At 41.0% G+C, this 24200-nt stretch overlaps 1 protein-coding gene across 3 annotated transcripts in view; it reads right to left on the bottom strand.

Annotated features, from left to right (window-relative positions):
- The window catches only part of wdfy3 (WD repeat and FYVE domain containing 3), a 407868-nt gene extending 388455 nt beyond the window's left edge, over positions 1 to 19413 (bottom strand). For all 3 annotated transcript variants that reach the window (XM_041187506.1, XM_041187499.1, XM_041187492.1), the window contains exon 1: positions 19173 to 19413. The gene's annotated coding sequence lies outside the window, so the exon portion shown is untranslated. The remainder of the gene's footprint in view (positions 1 to 19172) is intronic.
- Positions 19414 to 24200: the final 4787 nt, after the last annotated feature.

The raw sequence follows: 24200 nt of genomic DNA on the forward strand, positions 1-24200 counted from the left end.
AAAATGACAAGTGTAATTTATTAGGGAGAAATTTTAAAGCTATCAAATTCAGGACAGGGAAGGAGAGTGAATAGTTTTCGAAATGGAAACTGTTGCAGCATCACAAAAAGAAAGAGCTTTGAGTTTTGATGGGCGAGTCAGCAAAACATTGGCATTGTGCACATAAACAGTACAGTACTTTCAGAAAGCCTTTGGCAAGATGTCACACTAGGTTACTTCACAAGATAGAATCTTATGTAATCAATAAGAATTTGATACACTGGATTAACAATTGGCCCTAATCTCAGCCAAAGAGTTGTAGTTAACAGATGTGAATCAGCCTGGAGGAACAATACTAGTGGTGTTCCCCAGAGGTCAGCCCTCAGCCTAATAATTATATTTCTGGCGGAGAGTCATACGGACTCGAAACGTTAACTGTATTCCTCTCTGCAGATGCTGTCAGACCCGCTGAGTTTTCCAGGTATTTTTGTTTCGGATTTCCAGCATCCGCAGTTTTTTGCTTTTAATTATATTACCTTTACTGATGACCTGGAGGGCAGTGTTGTGCGAATGTTTACTAAGTTTGCAGATGATACCAAATTATTTGCAAGGATTAAAACTGTCAAGGAGTGTAATGAAATGCAAAATTATTTACAAGCAATATAGAATATAGGTATTATTTGCAGGGAACAATACCAAAAGAGGTTGAGAGAGAAAAAGATCTGTTCCATAAAAATTCACTGAAGGTTCATGATTAATGCAGAGAAGCTGTAGGTAAAGCTAACAGGTTATTTTGTTCTATTCAATAGGACTATTCAGTAGAAATTAAAGGGTGAAATATTGTGGGTCAAGCAGCACGTGGAGTACTATGTCCACTTTGGTTCATCCACAAGGTGGGTAATATAGCAGACTTGAGAAAGATCTATGAGGTAAAAAGAATAATTCCTAGCTAAGCTAACCCAAGTTACTTTGACAGGCTTAGGGACTTTGGTCTATTTACAGCAGCACAGGTATATACAGGTAGTTGAGCTGATAAGAGGTCTATAACGTCTGGACAACATGCCTGTTGAGAGATTATTCCAATTTAACAGGTTGGGGAGGACCAAGGGACATGAGTTTAAATTATGCAAGAGCAGGAATATACTGGCTGTTATGTTGCTCTTTTCCCTAGATTTCTGGATCACTTTGTCACTTGGTATGATGGGTCTTGATTTTGCATGTCACAAGGAAAATGGACTGGTTTTTGACTATTACAGAGATCCCATCATAAAGAAGTATTTATAAATGACACTTGATTTATGTGATCTTCTGAATCAGCTTTAATCACTTGAGGGGATGGGAGACAAATTTTTCAGAAATTTTTTTTCCCTTATCAACAGTGTTTCTTTCCTTGTGCTCTCTTTGTGTCAAAGAGAGGGGGAGAGAAAACATATCATTGGTGTAGTCTATTGATGATGCTCCAACCATCATGGGGAGTGGGGCAGTTTTGAAGGACCAGCTGGTCTTTTCCTATGATTAATGTTGCAGGTTCATAGAGAGGAAAACAATTCTGAAGTATAGCTGAAGTACAACTTACAACTGAAGAAAGAAAATAAAATTTAATCAGGACTTTTTGAGACTACATCTGGAGTACTGCAAGCAGTTTTAGACTCCTTATTTAAAAAGTCAAGCTTATTGGGAGAAATGCAAAGGAAGGCAAAAATGTTTTTCCAGAATTAAGACAGAGCTATGTTAAGATGTCTTGCCTGCACTATTTTGATCTTGAAAAATGTCAGGAATGATTTGATCAAAGGCATATCATGGGAGTGGGTGCGTGAGGTGAAGTTGCTTGGATATAAATAAAGTTTTACCACAGTGCAAGAAGTCCAAGTCAAAAGTCCATAGTTGCAAAAGAAAATGGGGCGATCAAGAGGCCTCTACAGTGAATGGCTGATAAATATGTGCAGCAGAATACCAGCCAGGATGACCAAACACGAAACAACACATCAAAAATGTGATTCGGGGTTATTATACATTTAGAAATGCTTCACTAAAATCCTATAGAAGAGTAAATGAAGGGGTTAAATTTGTTACTACTATATGTACATCTCTTGCCTTTCAAGAATTATCAAAGTGACTTGCATCTGATTATCTGTAGCAAGTATAGAGCAACTTTGTTGGTCATTTGAAATGGAGTAACTTGGATCCATGCCAAACACAACAAGACCTTGACAATATCCAGGCTTGGGCTGACAAGTGGCAAATCACATTTGCGCCACACAAGTGCCAGGCAATGACCATCTCCAACAAGAGAGAATCCAACCATCGTCCTGTTCAATGGTATTACCATCACTGAATCTCCCAATATCAACATCCTGGAGGTTACCAATTTACAGAAACTGAACTGGACTAGCCATATAAATACTGCGGCTACAAGAGCAGGTCAGAGGCTAGGAATCCAGCAATGAGTATCTCACCTCCTGACTCCCCAAAGCCTGACCACCATCTACAAGGCACAAGTCAGGAGTGTGATGGAATACTCCCCACTTGCCTGGATGAGTGCAGCTCCCGCAACACTCAAGAAGCTTGACACCATCCAGGACAAAGTAGCCGCCTGACTGGCACCACATCCACAAACATTCACTCCCTCCGCCACCAACGCACAGTAGCAGCAATGTGCATCATCTGCAAGATGCACTGCAGGAATTCAACAAGGCTCCTTAGACAGCACTTTCCAAACCCACAACCACTACCATCTAGAAGTACAAGGGCAGCAGATAGATGAGAACACTACCACCTGGAAGTTCCCCTCCAAGTCACTCACCATCCTGACTTGGAAATATATTGCCGTTCCTTCATTGTCACTGTGTCAAAATCCTGGCACTCCCCTCCTAACAGCACTGAGGGTGTACCTACACCACATGGACTGCAACAGTTCCAGAGGCAGCTCACCACCGCCTTCTCAAGGGCAACTAGGGGGAGGCAATAAATGCCAGCCCAGCTAGCAAAGCCCACATCCCGTGAATGAATAAAAAAAACTCATACAGGGCTGCGAGTTGATTTCTATTTTAAACAAATGAGTCTCATTATGCCACTTCTTCTGTGTCTTCCAACTATTGGGTGTAGTCACAGAGCTTGGAGTCAAATCTAGACATATAAGGTGCCTATTTAATCACAAAATTACTGCAATAGCTTTTTATAAAACAAAATCTGTCAAAAACATTATATGTAAAGCAAGGCTGCCATTTTCAGAGAAGAACACAGAAAATGTGCCATCACATCCAAAAAAGCAAAATCAATCAACTGACTCTCCTATACCTGTCCTCAATTTCCAGGGCAACTTATAGTAGCAGTATACAACTGTGTCACATTCCAAAGCTGCAGAATTTTGTTCCAGGTTTACGAATAGAATTGCAAAATGTTGCATAAAGTATTTATTAACTTTATATCTGAGGAAGTGTAAGTTACAAGCTCTGTAATCAAGTGAAATCTGCCAGAATTATTTTTCCCTACTGCTTAATGGCTACATTTAATAATCTAATCACAAAATAGAAAAACAGAAAAAGCTTAAAATTCACAGTATTAAAATTCAGTAGGCGAGTTTGCATCCTTTAAAGGAAAGACAATTTATGATGATTGCGTGTATTTCACTTTATTTCAGATTTCTAGAATTTGCAGTTTTCCTTTCTATATTGGAGTCCAAATCACATGACCTGATAGCATATATATTCTTCTGCAATTAAAAATCTGGGAGCTCTGGGACCGAGGGGAGCTCCAGCGGCTGATGACAATAACCAGGGGTTTCTGTTTGATTCTTAGGCAACACCACATTGACAGATAGCATGTAAAAGTCTAACTCAGAGCTCAGTGCAAGATAGCTAGTATTGGGTGTGATATCTAATGGCAAACAAGAACTGGTCTGTTGAAGCCTTAAAAATATATTGCAAGCATTTTCATTTTTTCTCCTTCTCATTTAAAAAAATCTTTTTCTTTATATCTCTGACTGTGTGAGTGGCTTTTAGAACAGTAAGAGAATAATATTCTTTGCCTTGCTGTTGAACACAGAAACAGCCACCCACTCCCCCAATTACAGAGAAGAATTGCACACTGGGAGCTTCAATGTCCGTTTGCTGCTCCTTACCTGTCACTTTCAACTTCCAGGAATGCATACCATGCAGCTTTGACAGGGGAAATAGCCTATGCAAAAGGACAATGATTGTGTACAATCTACAGCACTGAATATCAGATAAGCAGTCGAATAATTTAGCAACAATGGAGGAAGCGAGAGAGGTGGGGATAAGGTAGAACTGGGTGTTGTCAGTGTACATGTGAAAACTAACCCTGTGCTTTCAGATGTTACTGAGGAGCAGCATGTGGATGAGAAATAGAAGAGAGGCCAAGGATTGATCTTTGGAGGATACCAGAGGTAATAGTGCAGAAGCAGAAAGAGAAACCATTGCAAGGCAACACTCTGGCTACTATTAAATAGATAGATCTGAACGGAACCAGGCAAGAGCAGTACCACCCAGCTCAACGACAGTGGAGGGGTATTGGAGGAGGATATTGTGGTCAACCATGTCAAAGGCTGCAGACAGATCAAAGATAAGGAGGAATAGTTTGTCTTTGTCACAGTCATGTGGATGCCATGTGTGACTTTAACAGGTGCTTTGACACCATGGCAGGAACAGAAGCCATCGGATGGATTCACGCTTAGAGCTCCAGCAAAGACAAACACAAGGACTTTGGAAAGGAAAGGAAGGTTGGAAATGGAGCAGTAGTTTGTAAGGACAAAGGGTTTAAGGATTGCTCTTTGAGGAAAGGGTAATGACGACAGATTTAAAGGAGAGAGGAACAACATGGGAAGAGAAAGAACAATTAACATCAGCTAACATGGGGACCAGGTGGTGATGTTGGATGGCCAGCAGATTAGTGGCAATAGGGTCATTGGAGCAAGAAGTGGATCTCAGGACAAGGTGTGCTCAGAGAGGGCACAAGGGAAAATAGGAGAGAAACAAAAGAAATATGCAAGTTCAGGGATAGGGAAGGGGGATACTTTACAGGGAGTTTGACCTGGAGGGCTAGTGTAAGGGAGCAACATTGCAGAGGCAGCTGATAGGATGGTCTTGTCCTTGTTAACAAAAAGAATCCATGAGCTCCTCACACATTGTTGGAAGCAAGGGTCGAGAAGACAAGGGAGAGGAGTTTGTCACAAGGCTATGCCCCTTTAATTTTTGAAGATATGAGTTTTCAATTTTCAATTGACTGGAAATTTTGCAATTTGAACTGAGACAGAGCAAACTGCTTAAAATGCAAGGCCACATTCTGAGGTGAAGATGAGAAACCAACAAATCATCCTCCGGGTAGTGTGAAGGTAGATTTTTCTTATAACCCAGGCACCCATCAAAACTCATAACTGTCTAAGGAAGAGACATTAAAAATGCAAAGTACTGGATACTGAAACAATGGCTGTAACAGACCAATACACCCAAAACCTCTTGGAAATACACAATGGGTGAAGTATTTCAAGGCAAGGTTGCCCAGCCACTAGAGAGAGAGAGAGTGCAAGTGACACACAGTGTCAAGAAAGTCTTCAGCAGAGGAAGCAGGCTGAAGACTGCTCTCTGTCCCTCCTATTTTGGAATAAGTGTGCCACCTGGTTTGAGAAGCCAACTCTACCTGAAACCTACCAGCGAACTAAAATCCCGTAATAACTGCAACATTCTCTACATCTGACCACATCCAAGAAACCAGCTAACCTAAATCGGTCAGTGTTTAAAATCTACATCTCAAGGACAATCAAAGGGCACGTAACCATGCATTCTTGCATTTTTTTAAAAATTGGACTAATTCCCCTTATTTTTGATAGGTGTGTGTGCGCGCGCGCGTGTACACGCCCAAATGATTGCATGAGGGTCAAATTCTTGATGTTGTGTTTTTATTATTTTCCTTGGGTTTAGTAGTTAATAAATTTGTTCTTTGACTCAAGAAAACCTTGTTTGATTGGCTTCATATTGGTCACAGCTTAAGTAATTAAATACATTCTGATTTGGAAAAGGCATTTCCTCGTGAAAAATAAACTTAAACTTTTGCTGTGACCAAATGTGAAGGTTAAATAGAGGGGAGGCAGTTCACTTCTTCGTACCAAGTTTAAGACAACTGTTCACAGTAGAGAAAGGTTATCTTTGCACTCCAAGATGATCATGGATTCGTGAGCAGTTTTAGCAGATGAGGGCAGAACTAGATTTTGTTTTATGGAGTCCAGCCAGATCTGGCGGTGAACAGTTAGACTAGTTGTCTACCATATCCTTTCAAGTTTGTGTCAGTTGGACTTAGGGAGTGGAGATGACAGTGATGCCTGAAGGATGGCTTGCATGAGAGTAATGATTTTATTGGGCAAAGGTGGAGGTGAGGATGCAGTTGAGCAAGACAGTAGATGCAGATGTGTGGCAAATGGCCCTCTGTTGTATAATTATTTTCCAGAGGCAAGTACAGGAGAAGGTACGGTTGAGGTGTAGGAGGGGGATGCGAGTAGTGAGTCCTCCAGGGAAGTGATCAGAGATGGCCTCATCTGTGACTGATCCAATCAGGCGAGGGAGATAGCAAGGTCAAGTGTTATGATCTGAATATGGATTGGGGAGTTTACATGGAGGGAGAGATTGATGGAGGATAAGAGGGCAGTGAACAGAGGACAGAGGGCATGATGAGTTGAGGTGGAGATTGAAATTACCAAGATGAGAGGCTGTTGTCACAACTCAGTGGGGATAATGCACTGTAATATCAAGCCCCACTGTTCCCTGAGCCGTGAAAAGTTTGACCAAACCACCAGATTGCCCCAATTCTACCTGTTTAATTTAGGTTAACAGAATACGAGCACCAGGATTGCAAACTTAAGTAAATAACTGTTTATTGAACAAGTTGCCTTTAACTGATGGCAAAAGAAATAAATATGAAATGCTACCTTCTAACTCAATAACTTAAACCCCTATGCATACACACACTTATACACGTTTTGTGTGCCTTGTTAAGGGTGTAAAACAGTTCAACAGCACCAATCCAGAGTACAGGGTTAGATGGGTTGATTTTGATTGATGTCTTCCAAATTCCTTGCAGTTTATTGTTGATGACACAAGGTGGTCTCCCAGCACTTTCAGTCTGTGGTTAACTAGTTGAAAGACTTGCTTTTCAATATCTCTACTGGTGATTTTTCTCCTTTTCCTCTTGGCAGTGGTTTTCAGAGAAAGCAGGTTACAGAGACGTGAGGGGTAGCCAGCTAGTTATTATGGCAGAATTGCTGGAATCTTACAAACACAGGAGAGGTTTCAGGTCTTCCCTCTTTGCAGGCTAGAAGCCATTCTGCCTTACTGTTACCAAAAACCCTGGTCACCTGGTCAGGAATCAATTAAAATGCTGTCGCCAGGCAGTTCCCCTTTGTCTGGAACCCCTTTCCGGCACCATCCCGTTCTCTTATGGCACCGTATGTTCCAGGATAGCAACATTGTAGATATTCCTTATCCTGCTCCAGTGAACATATCTTTCAACTGTAGCCATGGTGATGTTTTTAAAGCCACAGTACAATTTTAAAGCTACAGTTCAAGAAAAATAAAAGAATAGGTTCTTTACACTGTCAAGTGCAGAAGCTGACAGAGAAAAGCAGTGGTAATGTCTCAGCGATCAAATATCTGTTGTATTTTGGAGATCTGTAGAGAAAGAGAGTTTTGAATAAGAAGTGTGAGGGGTGGACCAAAGTGAGATGCTCAAAGGCAGAGATAGTGCCAGAGGAGTAGGAGGACAGGCCAAAGTGTGATCTGGTGATAAGAACCGAATTGCCACCATGACAGACTTAGTGGGGCACTTGGTGGAAGATAGGGTCAGGCAGGGAGGTTTCATTAAGAGGAAATGGTGTAATTACTCCTCAGTCAGGTTTCTCTTAAGGTCATGCTGTCAATGCAATTGTTCAAGGAAGTTCATGCTTGGCAGGTGAACAGACACTCTGAAGGGTGATGCTTAGAGGAGTGGTGAGAGCTGATCCACTGGATCAATAGTGGGAGGGGTGAATTGGATGGGAAGGACATTGGCAAAATTAGTCCCCAGCTGGCACATAGGGCAAACAGGCCAACACAAATGTGGGATTGGGCAATTAGGGTTGCTGCTCATAGTGAGCCAGTAACAAGTGCTTCAATGAGCTCAATGGAAGATGCCAAGAGAGGCACAGATGAAAGCCATGTTATCTAAGAGGGAGTCAAGCTACAAACAACAGCAAGAGAGCAGTGCATAGATGTACTGAGGGGTTTGGTAGAGAATTGAGAGTTCAGAGTACTGAGAAGGATGATATTAAAGGAGGCATAATGATAGAAGAGAGCAGTCAAAGAGGTGTAAAAAAAAATACATAAAAACCCGATAGCAAGCTGAAAACAAGAAAAAGATAGGAGATAATAAGGAGTCCAGAGTTCAAGCTGGAAGACCAGTGGTGGGGTAACATTGATGTAGCTGGGTGGAGTCAGCATGGAGGATCAACAAACCATTGTCTGAATTCAGAGACAAGGAGAGCAAGTCAAATTCAGAAATGTGAGGGTAGAGTATCAGAAGGTGCACTGTGGGAAATATTTTCAAGGGAACTGAGATACAGGGGGGCACAGAGTCAGGTGCAGGATCAGAAAATGCAGCAGAGATTTTGTTCTTTGGTCCAGATGAGTGCTTTTCTGGCCAGCAACATACAGAACCAGAAAAACCAGTATAACCAGTCATAAATCACAGATTCAGCAGGAGATTGATATTTATATACTTTAATGAGATCCCTCCCGTAACCACCTACTTTTTAAATCTTCCATTATGTCATCAAGCCCACTTTAGAATTGAAATCAATTTTGTTGCTATTCTCTGAGCCTCTCTCAATGTAGGCATATCTTTTTGTGGTGTGAACTGCAGAATGGACTCAACGCATAACATCTTAGCAAAATCTCTGAAGACTTACAATCTACTAAAAATACCAGAGCCTCAGGAATCCATATGCTAATCTCTATATGACAATGCCAGCTATCACGCCAGAAAATGTTTTATTCGTATAGAGTAACAGATAGAATGGCCTGGATTTTACAGTTAGTCAAGTAACAACACTGGACATTCATTGCTTTCAAGCAGTTCACTGACTTTATGCAGGATTTTAATCTGTAACATGTTGTCACTGGGTGATTCATAAAGCTTGGCACCATCTACAGGGGATCTGTGGCTTGGGAACAGGGCGAGCAACAACATGTCTTTTCAACCAAGCTAAAGAGCTCTGATGGATACTCAGTCAAAATTAGGAAGTATAAATTAGAATACTTCTTAGGTCAATGCCAAATTATATACAAAAATATAACTAAAATCTCAAATAATAATCAAGATCTGATGGAATAAGATACCACACTAGTTTAAAAAAAAGTAATTTTTCAGAACCAGAGAGGTTATTTACCTGTAATTAAGGGTTATCATGCCATTAAAAATTCACATACACCTGAACATGCTTAACATTTTCTGGTGAGTTTAGAGCCTTTATCTTCATTCCCTTTATTTAATGCAGAGTCTCTCAGCAAGATGCTAGTATAGTGCAGCTTGTGCAGAGCAAGGCAAAGGGACAGTAACTGCCAGATTTCCATGTTTAAATGAATATAGGACCATAAGACATAGGAGCAGAAATTAGGCCATTCGGCCCACCGAGTCTGCTCCGCCATTCAATCATGGCTGATAAGTTTCTCAACCCCATTCTCCTGCCTTCTCCCCATAAACTCTGTTTCTAGTTCCATAGATGCTGTCAGATCTGCTGAGTTTTTCCAGCATTTTCTATTTTTGTTTCAGATTTTCAGCATCCACAATATTTTGCTTTTACCAAAATACAGAGAGTCCACATGTCAATAACGAGGCTCTCCACAACATTAATTACTTGCCCTAAATGGCTGCAATGGGAATAATTTGTATTCATGTGTATATCCAACAACTTCATGATTGGCATTAACTTCAATGGGGAGCCTCACAGCAACAAGTTACCTTCATCAGCTTTGGGAAGGCTAACAGCAAAGTTAGCAATTGCCCAGCAATTTGTGGAGAATTATAACCTATGGTATATCTTTTCATGCCACAACTTGCTCCATTTTTAATAAGTTAATAATGGCAAGCACCATTAAGACGACAGGGTTATCTTTGAATTCCAGGATAATCCTGCAATAGTAGATAGGTTTAGCAGAAGGAATCAAGACCCAATTATGCTTGATGTGATCAAGCCAAATTTGGGATGAATAGCTATACTCGCTGTGGACTAGATTCACTCAAGTCTATACCCCATGCACTTGAAGTGAAGATAAGGGCCACACCAGAGCAAATGACCAATCTGGGAAAGAGTAAATATTTTGAAGAGCAGGCAAAGATGGAGAAGAGGGAATGGTTGAGATTGCCAGCTGCAAAAATAACCTGTTGCGTGGAGGCCAAAAGCTATGCAGTTGGCAGCTTGAAAGTGCAATTGTAAGTGACTTGGTTGAACAGACCATTTTTTCCCTTGGGATGGGTGCCGAAGGAAATAATTTTGAAAGACGGCACAGGGATATCTGTGGTCAAGGAGACAAGAAAGTTGTCAGAGATGATCTAATCTGTGATAGAGACTATGGGAATAGAGAAGCTATGCAGCTGACAAGGGCAAACAAGTTTCTGTGAAAAGCAGTACTTCAATGGATGAAAATGTTTAAGGACAAAAGTACAATGAAATCAGAAGTAAAAGGGCAAGGTGAGGGCAGTGAAATTAGAGGTGAGAGCACAAATTAAGCCGTATGTGACCTGACAGTTATTGATGCTAACACTTGGTGGTCAAAATTAAAGTGTTCCGTTCTTCAACATTACAACATCCAGCTTGATGAGAAACTTCCAATCTGAAGTGTACTCCCTTAACAAAACACCAGATCTAGAACAAATAATCAAGCCTTCTGACCTGTTAAGACTGGATATTCAGTGGTTTCATTATTGTTTGGCAGTTATTAAACTGAGAAAACTATTCTTCCCAGTGCTAAATACTGATCCATTGCTCCAGAGGTTCTATTACCGTAATCCTAATTGCCAAAGCTAACTTCAGTTTGGAAACAAAAACTTCTTTCACCCTTCAATAACTCTTAATTGTCTATAAAACCCCAAATCCAAGTGACAGTTCCAATGCCTGTCTCACAGTTGTGTATTTCAGAAAACTTAAATATTTTGGCAATTAACCAAAATTTCATTCCTACTATTCTTGACCTATTTGGTAAGATTCTGATCTTGCTTATATTGTCAGAAAAGGATAGGGAGGGAGTAAAGGTTGTCCACTTTTCAGTGTTGCAGTAGGTAATTATTTTTTTCTCTGACAAGGGGTGACTTACTTGCCTTAAAGGCCCAGAAATTGTGTTCGGCCTGAGGGGATGGGGTGGGGGAGGGGGTAGTGGTGGACTTGAGAGGTGGAGAGAACATTTTTCAAAAACATGTAAACTTAACACTGAATTTCATACCACAATTCTTAGCCAAACAGCTGTGACCAAACCGTGCCCATTTTTATGATGGCGGTAGAGGGACTTGGCTTACCTGTAAATGTGGTATATAGAGTGTGAAAGCTTGCCTATCAGGCCATTTAATAACAACTGGTATTTATATAGAGTCTTTAACATAGTAAAGCAAGCTAAGGTGATTCAAAGTAGTAATATTAGGAAAAAAAACTAACAGAACATGTAGGAATATTAGGACAGGAGGCTGAAATCTTTATTTTAAGGATGTCTTAAAGAGAAGTGTAAAGAGGCCAAAAGGTTTAGGGAAGTAATTCCAGAGCTTAGGGCCTAGACAGCTAAAGCCACCAAGGGGAAGAGATGAAGGAATTTGGGTATGTACAAGAGGCTAGAATTGGAGGAACACATAGCTCTGAAGGAGGTTACAAAAATAGGGATAGGCAAAACAATGGAGGGATTCAAACACAAGAATTGAAAATCAAAAACCTGAGACATTGTTGGACCAGTAGTCAACGTAGCTCAGTAAATACACTGGAATGATGGGTGAACAGAACTTGTTACAAGTCAGGGTACGGGCATTAGAGAATTAGATGAGTTGAAGGTTACAAAGTGTGAAAGCTGGTCAAGAGACCACTGGAATAGTATTGTATGATGAGGTAAGTTCCCTGTTAAAATTACTGTAAGAATAGTGGTAAAGTATTCTTCATACCAGTTTTACTTTGTTGTTGAAAATGCTTGTTCTTCATATTTCTAATGCACGCAAATTCTTTATCAAATCGAACAGCCTGACTACAGTATTTCACATGCAATGCCCATTTGTAATTTTGGGCTAAAAGTAAAATAGGGAAGAAAACATTTATATTTGAAAAAACATTGTGATGCAGATTTTTAGTTTAAAACGTCTCTGAAATTCTTGGTATTTCAATTTACAATATTCTTTCTAAAGATTTTTGTATAATTGATTAATGCTTTTAACATTCTAAGTATCAATTGTAAACGTGGTCTTTTGCAATCTTGTTTCTGATTCGGATATATTTGGCAAATAAGTGCCATACATATTCACCTCCAGGCAGTCTGGTCATTCATTCTTCACTATTGTTTTTGTACAACATTCACACAGATTGTAACACTTGATCAGATGCACTTCCTCTTATGTCTACCTTCATCAGATGTAGTGGATGATCGTTGACACAATGTTGGAGAGTCATGCTCACTTTCTTATTTAATTCAAAGGGATGACTATTATCTGTGTGTGGTTCAACGGCTTTCCCTTGCTAATAGTTTGTAAACTCAACACTGATTAACTACTACCAAAGCCAAGTCACATGAGATACTTTTATTTAAAAATACATTAATGCATATTTTACTTCTAATATTTGCCAACTTGGTCCCATGTACAAAAGATAGGAGAAATTACATTTTCTAAGTTCTTTACTTAGAACACAAAGCTGTCCATCAAATACACTGGTAATGCCTTGATGCCAACAGGGTTACAATGTGTGTTAATATCGTGCAAAAACAGCAGTAAAAGGTTGACCAGATGACCTAGAGGTGAATATGCGTGGCACTTAATTCACCAAATGTATCCAAAGCTACAGACAAGATCGCAAAGGACCACAATTAATATTTAGAAATAATGCCATAATCACAGCATACTTCTATGAAAGCTTAATTTGACGGTAGTTGCAAATAAAATTATGAGAGCCAACCTTGCAACTTATATTGTAAGAAATTAGATTGTAAACAAAATAAGTAATCACTTATCTGCTGGGTTGGACTAGCAGTTACTACACCACAGCAAATTCAGCATAGTAATTATACTCATTTAACCACACAAGAATACATTCGCCAGCTCAGAGAAAGTGCAAGTCACTATTTATACTTGCATTCATCATATCAAAATGTTTCATAAACATCTGAAGCACAATGACCACTGTTATGTTGGCAAACAGGACAGCTTTCTCTTATTACTGGACTGTCAGTCTAGGCTGTAGTTCAGGGCAAACCCACCATCTACCAGTAAAATACAGTAACAATTCAAAAAATACTAGTAGTTTAAAGAACAAGAGGTCACATTCAAATAAAATATATTCCATACATTGAAACAGCTGTTTCCACTTTTTAAAATACAAGTCACCTACTTATATTTGTAGTTCATTTGTAGTCCCCCATTCCCCAAAATATTTTGATCATAAATTCAAGCAAAATTTAAGAAAACAAACGTATTATAGTAACATTCAAAGTAATCATTGTACAATATTAGAGAGCCCACAGAAAAGATTGAGGTTATGCTTTTGTAAAATAATTTGAAATCTTTAAAGAAATGGGCTGATCTTATGACAAATGCAAGATAAATATTTTAATATTCCTGTTGAATGAAAAAGCCTCAAACAGTGTGTAAGATGCACGAATGGTGCATAAAATGTTCACTTTTTTGCTTCTGTCAATATTTACCATTGTAAATTACAATTTTAATATTTCCCTTTTAATTTTGTAAAACCAACTATATAGTTATAGGCCTTGAAGCAATTCTGTACAAGAGCAGCAGTGTGCCAACATAGAAATATTAAGCATGTTAAACCATCAGTAGATCAAGGACAAAGAGTCCAATTTAAAAGGAGAAGAAACACTGGAGACTTGTGAAGGCAATCTGATCATTAAATCGGAGGACATCAGCGCAATGGGTTAGATAGCCACCTGGAGTTAAAGGTAATTTGTACAATTAGGCAAATGAATTCCAAATTGGATGAAGCTTGCAAACAGAAGCTTATTGATGGTATTCAGAGACTGTGCTTGTCAAAAGATAATATTCTCATACCAAGTTTAGCCAGAAATTAATCCAGTTCTCTTCTTAAACTTAGGGTATTTTGGGTTTGATTCCCCAAAAAAGCAGCTGCAACAGATTTAGCACATTCATACCAGAGTAAAGCAGCAATACTCACGTTATAATAACTTCTTAGAGGATTAACTGTGTGAAAATTGAGTTTTTAAATCCATTTTTATCAGGTTACACTGGGCCAGATACCTTCCAGTTGAACAGCATTATTGACCTCACTGGAATAAATATCAATAATTAGCCTCCAATTACATTAAGTAAATGCCATTTTCAGAGGAAAATAAAACTGAGGGCTATTCAATGGTAACTAGTACAAAAGGGAATGTGAATGATGTTGATGGGAACACTTTTCCACACTGTGGTCCAACCTCCAGAGAAATGGCAAATGGAACAAAGATACTTACCCAGTTCATCCCTGACTGGTCTTTCATATCCTCTTTTATGCACTTCAAAAATCTTCAGGAGGCGGTTCTGAAACAATACCTCAGCTCTTTACTGCTATACTATCTGCCATATTTATATTACATAGCAGATTTTACAGCAGCTGGAAAAGAAAAACAATTGCTCAATCTTGGCTGGGGAGAGCTTCGTGCACACTAGAGAGCACAAAATGGATCTGCCAATTTATTTTAGCAGGTGTCGTCATACACCCCCAAGCAGACAGTAAACATGATTGGTTCCACCTCCAAAAACCAAGATTATGTTTACGTTGCCACTGAGAGCAGTGCTATCTCAAGATATATCTATGGATGTCATCTCTTTTACTTATTCTCAGAACCTCGAGAGACTGCAACTCCATATTTGCTTCGATACATGTCGTCAACAAACATTAAACGTGGAACTAACTGCCAACTTCAATGCAACATTAATGGAAGCATGGAAGCAGATCACCTGCCCTCTCAACACAAGGAGGAAAAGCCCTAATTAATTAATTTGACATTCCAAAAACTCCTTGTGAACTTATCTGAAGTGATCATCTTTTCAAAATTATAAGCATGTTATGATTCTCAGCGCTTCTGCAGAAAACTGCCAAAAATGTGCATCTTAGTGATGTGGTATCTCGATTTAACTTAGGCCAAATACAAGTAGAGTCAATTCATTATGTCTGACAGGTTTCTGCTAATTCTTCTTCACTTGATACCACTATGTTGACCATAACATTTATTCTAAAGGGAACCTGCATACTGTATAATATAAAATAAAATACATTTAAAGCTGCAAAAGCATTAGAAGTTCAAAGGCCATTTGCAGTGTTACTTCTCATGATTTATGGCATCATAAAGACAACTTGCATTTATAAAGCACATTTAATGCAGAAATATATTTAAGAGAAGCACAACATATAAAAAGTGGACACTGAGCCAAAAGCAAAGAGATGACGAAAGGTGACTAAAAATGTGGTGAGACCTATCAAAAATGATCTTGAAGGAAGAGAGAAAGGTGGAAAGGAAAATGGAAAGACAAGAGAGATTTAAGGAGGAAACTTGGAGCTGGAGACACCGGAATGCACAGACAGCAACAACGGGGAAAAGTAACAACCAGGTAAGTACAAATTAAGGAGGTTATTCAGCCCATCTAGTTTATTCTTCCTCAAAAATCTATAACCCACCATCCCACTACTTAAATTACTCCAGATGTTTTGCTTTCACACTGTTTCCAGGTTACCAGCAGAATCACTCCAATAACACGTTTCCAAGCTCAATCTTTGGGTTCAACAGAATGAAGTGAAAGTAAAATGCAATGATCCAATTGTTCAGTCTAGTATTATTCAAAAAAGCGAAAAGCTTTTCAACTCAGTGGATATCTGAACCTATTTTACAAGAAATACATAGCTGTCTTCATCTATTTTGTATATTGTTCATTTGAGCAGGACTTATCCCACCAAATAACTTCAGAATTGAGTGGCAAATTCTGGAAGATCTTTAACACATGACATCTAAATCTCAATTTCTTCCCTCCCTCTCCCAATGGTTCAGTGAGTGGTTCCAATGTACAAACCAAGACCCCAACTTCAAACTATGGTCATTTATCTGATTTCACCCAGGATATCGACAGGTTCAGCTGTGTCAATTCTATTAATTCTCTGTCAACTAACATGTTGATATGCATCAAAGCTTACATATGAATAGTCACCTGAGATACAATACCCCAGCCACAAGAGGGTAGAAAATTAAAGAATAAAAAATTAGGGTTCCCAACTTTTTAAAAAGTGATTCTCATAAGCAGTGCATTTAGCCCTTATTTCACAAAACATATATCTTCATTAATATTTAATATGCATATTCAAATAAATTTCATGTTCATCTTCTACCTTTTACAAGTAATGATTAGCAGAAACTCTCTTACCTACAAAAGAATTTCCAATTATTGGACAGGAAGAGGTATGGAATTTTCTCAGTCTGCACTTGCACCATTATTTTAATGTTTAACCAAGCCCATTCAGCTTTTAAATTACTTGACCACTATGGGGTTGTGAAGCTTTGGAATCTTCAATATTAGCATCTTGCAACAGACCACACCACAAGGAAGAATGGTTTTCCAGACAAATGCAGTAGTCTACTTCCCACAGAAGTATGCATTGGCAAGTTGTGAAGGAGAATTTGCATATCTTGGGCTTCAAAGGGGTGGACTTGTCAGTTTAAATGCTAGTGGGTCCAATGTTTCCCCAAACAAACAAGAGCCTATCTAACAACAAAGATACAATTTTGCAATCAACACTAGGCGACATTATTTGAAGGTGTGACAGATCTGAGCAGATCACCCCAAGTCTCAAATAATAAACAATGAACCAATTGAAATAAATGTAGTATGAAGCATGCAACTGACAAAGACATTACACAATTCTAAAATGGAAATGCACAATTTCAAAAGATTAATTTGCAATATTTCTGGCATTTTCAACTATTATCAGTCTACAATGGGCACTTAAAGATGTTCATTTGGAAGCCGTGTTGCCTTTAATTATCCACATTCAAGATTTCTCACTCAAGATCATTTTATAATTTCTTAAGTTTATGACAGAAATGGCCACTAAATCCTCTTCGCCCAAGAAAGGCAGAGCAATGACTTTTTACATTCTTGAGCTCTAATAAGAACACATTTCACTGGTAATGGGGATTACCAGATGGCTTAAAAAATGAATTATTATTGCAAACCCCTAGTAGGTAAACCTCATTCCAAAGACAAAAAAAAGCATTCCAGTAAAGCAGTTCATATTGTGGAATGTCTTCAGCCAGTGTCCAATCAGGTAATTGGAAGAATTATTACCTAAAAAGCCATCCATGCGTTTGTAAACAATTACTGTTTGGATCTCAAAACATAAAAGAAACTTGTCTAATTTAGGCTAGTCACATCATCAGCTTGGAAATGTCACAAATGCAGTCCAATTCTTTTAACATCACAAACACAAAATTATCTTATTACAGAACCAGTAACAAAAGGAACAGAATAATTTCAACACAATGGCATTCCTCATTTTCCAAATGACACGTTTTATCCAACATTGATCTCAGCCCGTCTTCTTTTCTGTTATTGTCTGTGCTCCTGTCTTTTACAAGGGTATTTATTATAAGAAGTCAAACAGGGAGAAAATAAAGATGGCTGCAGGAATGTGAGTTATAGCAATAGAAAATAGAACACAAGGTTGATAGCTAAGGTAGCTGATAAACTATTGAGTTCCCATTTGGTTCACAACTGCCAAATCAAGATCTGATTTCAATATGGTGCAGGTTAAATCAAATGATGTTTTACTGGCAGTGCCAGAATTATTTATTGATGCTAGTTTCAAAAGTACACATACATTATAAATTACCAGTTTTCAATTGAGTGTAAACAATAGGAAATGCACTTCTCTACTTCTATTTCCATTTCTACTCTTTAGCGCTGAAGAAGTGTCATATGGGTTCCAAACGTCAACTCTCTCCATAGATGCTGCCAGACCTGCCGAGCTTTTCTGGCTTTATTTCAGATTTCCAACATCCATAGTATTTTGCTTTCATCTTGGTGGAAAATACACTTTGTTGCATGATTGGTCTTCCTTTAGTAAGCCATTTATTTATGGAGAACGGCAGAATTTGTTACACTAGGATGTAACAGCCTGCTTTCTTGCATTTACATCTTTCATTTGGTTTTATTTACTGACTCAGAAATCTTGGAAGGCCAACATCTGCAACTACATACGTTGGCACCTATGGAACGGCAAATACTTCACATCGGATGAATAATCGGAGTTCATACGCCACCCCTTCCATTCACAACAGTTGTAAAAATACTGAATTTAACGACAAATTACATAATCTGTTAAGCAACCTGGTGGTACATTTTAATGATTACAACCCTGCTGCTAACATTGCAACGTATCCAGCAGGACGGAGATTTCATGAAATCAATATTACATGAAGTTAGTACAGTTGCCTCTCGCCCGAAAATAAACCAGCTTTCTTGTAATCGTTGAACCTCTTGGGGAAATCGGTTCTGCTAATGTTGAAACGTATTTTGCAACGAGTCGGGATTGTTTTCCAGTGGGGAATGAGAACGGCCTAAACCCGACTGAAACCAAAGCCAAGTGAGAGGCAAAATGAAAAAGGAAGGGAGGGAGGGAGGGGGCGGGGGGGTGGTGTGGGAGGGAACCAGGTGTCCGTCCCCCGGGGTGAGGGGCAGCCCGGGGCCGTTAGCGACCCGAATGTCGGCTCCTTTTAAACCCCACAACCGGAAACACACCCGGCCGGAAAGAGCCAGCAATCAACCAGGGGAAGGGAAAATAAATAAAGCTGGGTAAATCTCAGCCCAGCATCAAATGGGCAACATTACAGGACATCCCTTCTCACTATTTTCAATGCAAGGTTTTATTTATATATAAAGTTAAAATGCCTTTTAGATCAACTCACCACAAAAAAATGTCTCGAGCGGACGAAGGAGAGATGAAGGTTGGTGCTTTTTCTCCCCTCCTCCTCTTTTTATTATTGAAATTTATCCTGTGAAGCGCCGCAAGACGATGGCGAAAGAGGCCGACAGAGCAGTCGGGAGGATTGTGCCGCTGCTGCTCTTTCTCCTGGTGGCCATTTTCACCCGAGACTGAACTGAAGAACCCTGAGAGTGACAGTGGGAAACATCGCTGGCTCCGCTCCTCGCTCCTCTCCGCTCCCTCCTCACAAGCGCCGGGCTCCACCACCGGGTGCCACATACAGCGCCCCCTCCGCCAGCGACCGCTCACTGCAATTCCCCAACCCAGGAACAGCTAGTGCGCATGCGCACCATCCCTCTGTCCTCGCTGGATGCCTTAGCCACCGACGGCTCACTGCAATTCCCCTGCCCAAGAGCAGCCACTGCGCATGAGTACCCACCCACCTGCGTCTTCGCCGTGGGACTTCCAGCGCCCTCTCCGCCAGCGACCGCTCACTGCAAGCCCTCGGCCCAGGGGCAGGCACTGCCTGCGCGCGCACTCAAATCGGAGGAGGAGGCGGCGGCGGCGGCGGCGGGGGGGGGGGGGCGCGGCAGAAGCATACGCCATCTACTGGCAGCTTTAAGCATTCTTGCAGGACAACCACAACAAGTTGCACGCGACTATAATAATTATGATTATGGCATCTATTTCTCGGAATTGTAGGGAATGATTTTCAAAGCCATATGCAATTGACATTTTCTAAACTTCAAAATCGTTTTACATTCGAGCTTGAAACTTCAATCCTTTACAGCAGCATTTCCAACCCCACCATCTCATAAATCAGAAGACAATCTCAAAAATCAAGAAATTTGGCCCAAAACTAATGAATTTTTTAAAAAATAAACTAACATAGATTGACAGAAAATTGGAAAAGCTCCGCAGCTCTAAAGAATGGCCATACCAACTCGACAAGTTAACTCTGTTTCTCTCTCCACAGATGCTGTCAGACCTGCTTAGTTTTTCCAGCTTTTTTTGTTTTTATTTCAGATTTCCAACATCTGCAGAATTTTGCTTTTAACTTAATATAAATTGACAATTGGATCATAAATCTCATTGGAGGCTTATTTAGCCTAATGGGTTAGAGATGTTTACAAAAACAATACTACTATCTCACCTTGGATGTTCTGAGGCTGATTTTCAGGGACCAATATGCTGTGTCCCAAGGACACCTGATAAATTTCCAACCTTAGATGGTCAGGCAATTTTTCAGGCATCCAGAGTGGCTGTCTAAGAAAGATGTTTGGCTGTTTGCAAAGACAAATTATAGGCATAATACCTGACTGAGGACCCCTCAGGAAAATTGGTATGCCCTGCTGTCAAACCTACTCCCATCTATGAAGGTCTTTCTTGGAAGTCTCAGTATCTTTATTCCTTGACCAGTGGGGGTTTATGGGTCAGGGTCCAAGTGGAGATCCATTAGATGGATTTCCATCTCTTACCCTTACTGCAGAATTTTACATTCCCCCACAGGCAGGTTTACAGGCGGGATGGGTCTGTAAAATTCTTGGGTCGCCTTCCCACGGGGTTTCTGCCTAAGCCAATCACTCTGCAATTTTATGGTGGGACCGGCAAGGCCTAGGCCCACCTGCCCATCCTTGCTCTAACTGAGGCCCTTTAGTGTCAATTAATAACCACTTAAAGGTTGTTTCCCACCTAGCCACAATTTTCAGGCTGGGGGGGGAGGAGTTCAAATTCATGGGGAAGCCCAGAAAGTCACCCTGCTCAGGGCTGGAAGGGTTGGGGACACCTCCATCAAAATCCTCTTTTCAACTTCTGGCACCTCTCCTCAAAGTCTGGTCCCTGCAGATCCCTCCCCTCGGCCTTTCCACCAACAACACTCCCCTCCTCACCGGTCTCACTTTCCCTCCCTGCCCTGAGACCCCCACACTTTCCTGGTCCTGGAACACCAGGACTTAGACTCTGGGACTATCTGCAGCCCCAGTCCTGTCCACTGCAGCTTCAGTCAGATTGTCCAGCAGCTGTCTGAGGCAGGACTTCCTCCCAACTGAGGGGCGGAAGTCCCGCTTCCAGACAATTATCATTCCTTGGAGCGTTAAATGGCAGCAGACAGCCAGTATCGGTGGCAATGTGTTGGCCACCTACTCTCCAGATGGCAGGAAGGTGGCATCATCCTAAAAATCCTGGAGAGAGGGATCCTCTCCCCCATATCCCTGCAACCACTTCCCATTCTCCACACCCCCAAATTCCATGCTCTTCATATTGAGATTGCTAATTAGTGCTGGACTAAAGATAGTTTTGTAATGTAGGCTTATGCCTATGACAAACTGAATAGACACTGCCCAAACTCATCTCTCATTGGACCTTTACAGATGAGGAGACTTTTGTTTAGTTGTCTGGGCTAGATTTGAATCTTGGTTGCTGAGGTGAAATGGCACTGAACAACCAACAGCCAGTTCCAACCCAATTTATTGCTGTCATAAATTTTATTGGTATTTATGTATATTATTAAAATGAATTTGGCTCTTTTGCTGCCCAACTCTTTGGTCTACTCAGGCTATGTCATCTTTCAGTAATCTGACTGGTCTGTGGCAATTATGTGACTATGTATAAAAGCCTTGCATTTATAGAATGCCTTTCATTATCACAGATTGCCCAAAGCATTTTACAGCTAATGGAAGTACTTTGAAGTGTTGTAATGTAGGAACCTCATATAGTACCCTTGCAGTAATTTGATTGATCTATTGGTGCGGCCAGACCTATTGGATGAAAGATTACGTGCACCTGCTGCCTTCTTCTTTATCAACATTTAAAACTGTTGCCTGCATGACTTTCAGAGGTGGACAGACTTTCTATTGCCCCTCTTTTTTAGCCTCCTTTCCATCTTAATTTTACAGTCTTGGAGACCAGGGCCTGGATTTTCATTCTTCAGGTGAAAGTTAGGGAAAATTCCTACTCAGCCCGCCCACCTGGAGAGAAACTGCCTGTAAGGACAGGATTTTTGTTGCAGGGATGCAGACTGGAGTCAGGCCAGCCAACCTGGGAAAAGGTCCGGAGGCATCCACGGGCTGCCGGGTGCTGAGGTAGGCCGTTTAAAAGGCCCACCTTAGTGCTGTGGGCCTTTATCCTGGTTAAAAAAAAACAGAAACTCCCTCCAGTCCTCACCTCCCACACACTGCCCATGCCCTTTCCATGCTACCTCATGTCCCCTCCACCAATCCTCCATGAACAGGGTGAATAGGGAGCAGCTGTTCCCCCTAGTTGAAGGGTCACTCACAAGGGGATATAAATTCAAGGTAAGGGGCAGGAGGTTCAGGGGGCATGTGAAGAAAAACATTTTTACCCAGAGGGTGGTGATGGTCTGGAATGCGCTGTCTGGGAGGATGGTGGAGGCGGGTTGCCTCACATCCTTTAAAAAGTATCTGGATGAGCATTTGGCATGTCAAAACATTCAAGGCTATGGACCAAGTGCTGGTAAATGGGATTAGGTAGGTAGGTCAGGTGTTTCTCACGTGTCGGTGCAGACTCAATGGGCCGAAGGGCCTCTTCTGCCCTCTGTGATTCTGTGATAGCCCCCTATGCCAAGCTATGTCCCCTGCCCACCTCCTATGGCCTCCAATGCCCAGGTATGCCCCTCACCCACAACCCCATGGCCTTTCCCGCTATGCAAAGCTATGCCCCTACAGCCACCCCATGAACCTATGCCAAGCTGTGGCACTTACAAGGCCATTGCCCCATTATACACTGTATCAAATCAATGAACCCTTCATAACTGTCCACTATGTTAAAAAAGTCTTTTTACCACAGGGCAATAACAGTGTCAATCATTCAGACCATTTAAAGGTTCGATAGCTAGAACTGCAAGCACTTAAAACCTCTTAACCCTGTGTAAATAAACATTTGGCCATTGACAGCAGAGATCAGAGAACGAGAGCTGTCAATCAAGCAATGTTTTCTCTCAATGCTTTCTCCCTCCATCTCATTTTTACAGGCAGTCGCACCACATCTTGTGAAACTCAGGTGCTTGACAGGCCACCAGTGGGCCTTTCCCTGAGATCAAAGACAAAAAGGGCAGAGGCCTGCCAATCAGAGGCCAGCAGCACTTCTATACTCAGCAGTGTCACCAGGGAGGCATAGCTTCTGCCAGCACAACATCCACCCAAGACCTTGGATCGAGGAGAGACCCAGGCACAGCTGAGTGAAGGCAGAAATGGGATTGCGGGAAGGGGGTCACAGGGCTAAGGGTGTTGGCAGCAAGGGCAGAGGGGGTAGCTCTCAGTGGAAACCCCTTTCCTGATGCCAGGTCCCATGATCAGCCACTGAGTGTCTTTGAACGAGGAACCCCCTGGGGAGCCTGTAAACAAACACGCCAAGGTTTGCTTGTTGTGCTCCCTGCATAGCAAGCCCCACACCCACCACTGGGTTAATACCAGCTGCAGTGGGATGAGACCTTAAGTGGGCATTAATTGCCCAATTAAGGGCCTTAATTGGTGCAGGGTGGAAAGGTCATCCATAAGCCTACCTGCCTAAGACTTAATTGGGGTGGAGGCGGGAAGGTGGCATGGTCCCTACCCGCCATCCTCTTGAATGATTAAATGAGCCCATTACCAAACTCGCCATGGGGAAGGGCACAAGATTCCGCCCTTTAAGTTTATAGTTTGTTCATGTTTGTTTATGTTTGTTTAGGGTAGTTGAGTGGGTCTGAATGAATATATAATCAACATCAGCTGGGAACAAGACATTCATTAGACCACTGACTCACAAAGCATTTTTTGCACAAGGACAGCTGCAGTGCAAGCTTTCTCTTCTTTGAAATACAAAACAGGTGTCATATCAGACAGCAGACACACAAAATGCAGATCTTGTGTTTGACTGCTGAAAATAGCAGTGATGGTGATACTATAAAAACATACACTGTATGTAAGTTTTTATTAGTTTGGCTAATTGGAAATTCACAAACATGCAACATTTATTCTCTTAACCCATTTGCTTGTCTATCTTTGACTTCTGATTC

Source organism: Carcharodon carcharias, chromosome 1 (assembly GCF_017639515.1).
Source record: "Carcharodon carcharias isolate sCarCar2 chromosome 1, sCarCar2.pri, whole genome shotgun sequence".
Lineage (NCBI taxonomy): Eukaryota > Metazoa > Chordata > Chondrichthyes > Lamniformes > Lamnidae > Carcharodon > Carcharodon carcharias.